Genomic DNA, 6,256 nt, shown 5'->3' with positions numbered 1-6,256 from the left:
CGTGGCTCCAGGGGAACAAGAAACCTCCCTGAGCACCCCGGGGTGAGGAGCCCCATCTCTGGCCAAGGGTGGGAACGCTAAGGGCCACACGTGAGGAGGTCTTGGAGCAGACCCCTCACTCTCCTACCCACCTGGGCCTCAGGCTTCGTTATTGCTACAACTGTTTGCTCTCCTCCAAACCTACCCCAGACGCTCAGTGATGGACCTGGGGGACAGGCTGCTGACAGAGACCCTGAGAGTCCCCTGGGGCCCCACCCGCGGGGACACCGATGGTCCTGGGGGGTTGGCTCCAGGTGAGGGGGCCAGGCGCCAGGCAGGGTCAACGGCTGCACCCCCAGTTCACGGTGAGGCTGCTGGACCCCAGAACCACAGCGGTCAGCGTCTGCTGTCAAAGGCAGGGGCCCCCAGCAGGTCCTGCCGGCACAGCCGGCAGCAGAGAGGAGGAGTGGACCACGGGCCTGGCCAAAATCAGGGCGTCTCAGGGGTCAGCCGTCAGGAGCCGCGAGGAGGGTCGGAGCAGGAGGGGCCTCCGGGAGGGGAGATGCCTGCGAGTAGCCTGGATGGGGAGCCGAATGGGGCAGGGAGAGGACACTGCCACACACAAGCCTGACCCAGCCACTGTGGGGGGAGGGCTGGGGGCTGGGGGATGGGTGGACAGCCCTGGGGGGCTGGGGGATGGGGGACAGCCTTGAGGGGCTGGGGGTGGGTGATGACCTTGGGGAGTTGGGGCTGGTTGATGACCTTGGGGGCTGGGGGCTGGGGAACTGGGGGCTGGGTGCTTGCTTTGCAGGGCAGTGGGGACTTGGGCCTCCTTCTCCGGAGCAAACCGAGCCCCCACAGCGACGGGTGGGGAGTGGCCTGTCTGCGCCAGAGAGACCCTCCATCACCCCAACCCGCCCGCTCGCAGCTTCTGCGGACTCCCCCCAGGGCTTCACTGAGTGCCCCACCCCCATCACAGCCCCTCAGGGTCGGGGTCCCAGAGGACGGCTAGGAGCCCCGTGTCCCCCTTCCTGGCCTCCTGTCATCAGGAGCCCATCTTGGGCCTTGTGAACCTCCTGCCCGTGACTGGGCTCTCAGTCTCCTGAGACTGCCTGTCTCTGAACTCCAGGGCCGGATGGGGGTCCCCGGGCAGCACAGCCCTGGGCTGCCCTGTGGACTTGGGAGCTCTGGTTCGGGGGCTACAGGGGCCCCTGCAGAGGCGGGCATCTCCGCGTGCTGTCTGCCCTGTGCCGGAGACCCTGCGGGCGGAACCAGAGGTCACCCTGCAGACAGAGCTGCTGCCCAGGCCCCAGTGCCCACTCTGCAAGGCCTGGATGGGGGACAGTCGTGCCACCCTGGGTCCCCATGGCCTGGCCTTGCCGGCATCAGAGGCCTCGGCCCGGCGGCCACAGCCCTCATCACCCGGAGTGTCCAGCGGCCCCGGAGGCCCCCTCTGTCCTGCTCACCTCCTCCCGCGTTCCAAGGCCACGGTGCTGCTGGCGGGGGGGTCTCCCACTCAAACGCCAGCAGCCTCAGCATTCCTCGCCTGAAGGCTCAGGCCGGCCCCACCTTTCAGGGGAATGCTCTCTCCCCACCCACTCCCTCTCCTGCCCCTACACCCACAGACCGGGGGCGGGGAGGCTGCCTTGCACCCCAGCTGGGGTCCCAGCACCCAGATCCGAGTAAGAGGAGCGGGTCAAGGTGGGCAGCCCAGGGGCCATTGCTGCGGCCCCAGCTTAGATCTGGGCTGGCACCCAGAACAGGACATAGAGCCCAGGGGGGCTGGGGACACAGGCAGGGGCTGCCTGGGCTCGGGAGTCACGACGGAAGCCCCCGTGAGGCCAGGGTCTAGGGGCTCCTGCTCACCCCGGCAGGGCCCCAGGGGTCGATGGGACTCCAAGAAGATTCCAGCAAAGCGTGGGAGCAGGTGCAGTGGTGCAGCCGGCAGAGCTGCCTCCGAGGGCCAGTGGTTGTCTCTGGGCTGAGGGCTGAGGCCGTGCCCCGGCCCCGGGGTCCGCTTCCCTCCTGTGAGGGGCAGTTTAACCCTACAGGGCTCTGCCCACCAGGGCTGCCCGCACTCTCACTGGGCGGCAGGCACAGGGCCTGTGGGATGGGCGGCACCGGGGACCGGGCAAGAGGGCAGCCTGAGAGCGCAGCTCCGCCCCTGGGCTCCACCCTAAACGGGGGCTGGGGGCCGGCAGAAGGGGGCCTCCCATTTAGAGGCCACGGATGCACCCCCCTCGCCAGCCCAGGGCCAGGCAGCTGACCGCCTGCGGCCCCTCCGGGCTCGGGCTAGTGAACCCCGGGAGCGGGTCACACGCAGGGCAGCCCCCTCACCCCTGCCCCGCCCTCCGGCTCTGAGTCCAGGGCCCGCGGAGGGCCCGGCAGCTGCCAGCCAGCTACCCTGGGTCCACCTGCCCTGCTCCCTCACTGCCCCGATGCCTCGGCTGTGGAGCCGGCTGCTGCTTACCCTGCCCAGAAACAAAGGGACACAGCTGACCATGGCGGCTGTCCCACGGGACGCCCAGACCACCTCGGGGGAGAGGAGAGGGGAAGGGGCCCCGGGGAGACAGGCCTGCCAGGGATGCCCACAGCCGCTTTCTCACACGCCCCTGCAGGAACCACTCTGGAAGCCTGCCAGGATGGACCGGCCCGTGGCGAGGAGGGCTGAGGCTCCCTGGAGGAGCAGGAGTCAGCAAGGGCCGTCCCGAGTGCATTCACCAGGGTGACTGTCCCAGAAGGGGCCATGTCCCCACCGCCGGTGAACGGGAAGAAACCCAGCCCATCCTCTTGGCCCGCGGGGTCTGAGGTGCCTGGAGCCTGGGACAGCAGGCTGTGGGATGCCGGGAGCCAGCGTGAGGAACTCCGCCCATGGCAAAGGTCATGAGGAAGGAGGCTCGGCATATGCAAAGGCAGGATCAAGCCTCAGGAGTCCCCCTGGAAATTCTCGAGCACCTACCCCCAAAACCAGAGTCTGCCTACTTTACTGCTTTGTGCTCTCACCTACACCTCTGACTTTACGGGCGCCTGTCCCCCACCACCTCTCTCTGAAAAAGAGTTAACTTACAGCTCCAGTTAATAAAGTTCCTGGGCATGACAAGAGTGTTTCAACCTACAAACTCCTTTGGAAGTCCTCTAGCCTGCCTGAACAGGTCCTTCCGGCCACATGTGATTGTTCAGAGCCTCCCAACTGTGAGAGGCATGAGATGTTCTTAACTGTCTAAATACAGATTCCTTTGAGCAGTTAAAAGATTGATTAGAAATTGTATTGGTGAAGGGTTTTTCACTTGTTGGGCCAATGTTTGCTGCTAAGTTTCCATATCCCTTACCTACTGTGTCCCTGGGAGTATATTGATTAATATAATTGGTGTATAGGAATGTAAGTAGTAGCTTTAATGTTTGTAACCTTGGACCCCTGAGTTAATTCTTTTCTTGTTATAGCCCACCACACCTTTGCCCTATAGGAATGCAACTTTAATATTTTTGGAGGGTGGCGCCTGACTTTAGAATCATCACCTTTAGAGAAAAATAAGTTTTCTGAAGAAAGGGTCATAAAATGTTAACAGGCCTCCTGGCCAGAAGATGATGTAAATCACCTAAACTTTTGCATATGGTAAGTTTGCAGGAAGAAAACCTGGCTTCGATAGGGATCAAGGACTGCTGACCTCCCCCCATTATCCTCTATGCACAACTTAAGGTATAAAAACTACTTTGGAAAATAAAGTGCAGGCCTTGTTCACCGGAGCTTGGTCTCCACATGTCGTTCTTTCTCTCACCTTCTGGCTGAATTCCCATCTGGACAGTGGAGGCTCGTCAAGCCTACTAATTATGCCTGGGCTTCTAAGATCTGACTGGGGAGGCCTTAGTGTCTCCTCTCCTTCGGGAGAACGGGAGGACGCCTGTGGCCTATGTAGGTGACGCAAATTCCTTGCCTTGGAATTTTATTAGCTTTCCACGTAAACCAAGTTATTCAGCCTCTTTTCTCCACTGAATTTTCCTGCTGAGCATTCCTCATTCTATTACTCTTTATATCTCTAATTAATATTTAATTAAAGCTATTGTATCCAGTTCGCCGACGCCGTCCCCGCTTCGAATCCCCTGGATCCACCGGGGCTGGACCCCGGCAGTGGGCCAGGCAGCAGTGGGGCTGGTGGGGCCACCACCCCTGGTCCTGGCGGAGGTCAGGGAAGAGACGGGGCGGGGGGCAGGCTGGGGCCAGCATCTAGCGTGAGTGAGGTCAGGGGTCAGGGCCACCTGCACCCTTCTGGGGTCAGCGTCCTGATGGACATGCTCAGGTCGCCCACCTGCAGGGCCACGAGGCCACCAGTCTCCCCCAAGCCTCTGGGCTCCAGAACTCAAGTCCAGCTTACAGGATGGGGACTCTGCCCCACTGCAGGCCTGGGCAGGGTGCCTCCCACCCAGGCGCACCCCATCCCAGGGGCTGAGCAATGGGACGTTCTCACACCCCCAGGCTCTCCAGCAGCTCTCACCCCACCTGCAGCTTCCTTCCGCCCGGGGGCCACTTGCAGCCCCTTCCTCGACACCCCAGGCCCCTCCAGCAGGCCCTTCTCTTACATAACCTCTTCTCAGGTTGCAGCTTAGATGTTTTAAGGTGAAAATCAGCTTTTTCTAATCCAAACACAATATGCTCTCAAGCCCTCCCAGGAACCTCAGGGGATTATCCCGGGGAAATCACAGGTGTTGGGGGTCTCTCCTGCTCCCTGCTCCAGACACAGGGCTCCTGTCTGGTCTGGAAGGAGGGTCTCTTGCAGTCCAGCCTGCCTGGCACCCCCTCTCTTGTTTCACTGACTCCAAGACACTGTCCACTGAGACACTCCAAAGCACAGAGGAGTCGGGGGCTCAGAGGCAGATGTGAACCGTCACCAGCCAGTGGGGGGTGGGCAGAGAGGACGGCAGCCCCCACCCCAGCAGCTGTGAGCCCAGGAGCAAGACCCCCACCCTTGCCACCCCCACCCTCGGGGTCACCCCCACCTTCATCATGCCCCCCACCCTCGGGGTCACCCCCCACCCTCAGGGCCACCCCCATCTTCATCATGCCCCCCACTCTCAGGGTCACCCCCACATTCATCATGCCCCCCACCCTCAGGATCACACCCCACTTTCATCATGCCCTCCACCCTTGGGGTCACCCCCACCTTCATCATGCCCCCCACCCTCAGGGTTGCCCCAACCTTCATCATGCCCCCCACCCTCGGGATCACACCCCACTTTCATCATACCCCCCAACTTTGGGGTCACCCCCACCTTCATCATGCCTCCCACCCTCGGGGTCACCCCCCCATCCTCAGGGTCACCCCACCCTCAAGGTCACCGCTCCTCACCCTAGGGGTCACCCCCACTCTCAGGGTTGCCCCAGCAGGAAACGCCTGATGCGAGCCTGCTTCCCAGGGCGCAGCCTCTGCCACCTCCTTCGCTAGGGGGGTCAGCTGCCCGCTCCCCCCCACCACCATCCCAACCCTGAAACAGGTGGGAAACACCAGCCTGCAGCCTGGCTTCCAGAGTCAGAGGCCAAGCTGCAGGGGCCACCCACAGGCCTCGGAGGCTTGGAACCAGAGACCAGCCACAAGGCGCTCAGGCAGCCCCACAGGACCACGTGCCGAGCCCGGGATGGCGGGAAGGGGACGGAGCCCACCACCAGGGCCAGCGAGGCAGGAGGGCCCCAGAGCCCCCGGATGGCCCAGAGTCCCCAGTCCAGGAAGGCTCTCACAGGTGACCTGACACCCTCCCGGGCCGGCATGGGGCCTGGAGACGGGCCCCTGGCCTGTGCCCTGAAGTCCTGCTGAGCCAAGACCCCCCCAAGGAGAACACCCATCTCCCCAAGGACACACCCCTTCCACAGCCAGGGGGCCCTGGCCAAGCAGGGGGCCTCCAGCCAGCCGTGGCACTGGGGGCAGGCCTTGTAGCCCCTTCGGAGCCAGCTGAGGGCAGGCTGCAGCCCAGGGCTGACTCAGCCATCCAGCCCAGTGGAGCTGCGGGACCCGAGTTAGCCTGTGCCTGGGACATCCAGGTTTGATATGACTGCACCTGCTCCCAGCAGAAAAAGAAGGCAAAGCCTCTCGAAGTATAGACAACGACATCTCCCCCACTCCGGACCCCACCTCCAGAGCCTCTGCAAAGTGAGGCCCCGCCACGGTCTCCACGCAGGAAGGTTCTGTTGGAACTGGCGTCCAAGGGTCTGCGTCCTTCTTGGAAGCAGCAGTGAGCTGCCCTCCGTCCCCCCCTCTCCCCAAGGGCCTCAAGGGCCACGCTCGCCTCC

Source organism: Bos indicus x Bos taurus, chromosome 3, assembly GCF_003369695.1.
Source record: "Bos indicus x Bos taurus breed Angus x Brahman F1 hybrid chromosome 3, Bos_hybrid_MaternalHap_v2.0, whole genome shotgun sequence".
In the NCBI taxonomy this organism is placed as follows: domain Eukaryota; kingdom Metazoa; phylum Chordata; class Mammalia; order Artiodactyla; family Bovidae; genus Bos; species Bos indicus x Bos taurus.
This window is presented reverse-complemented; position numbering follows the sequence as displayed.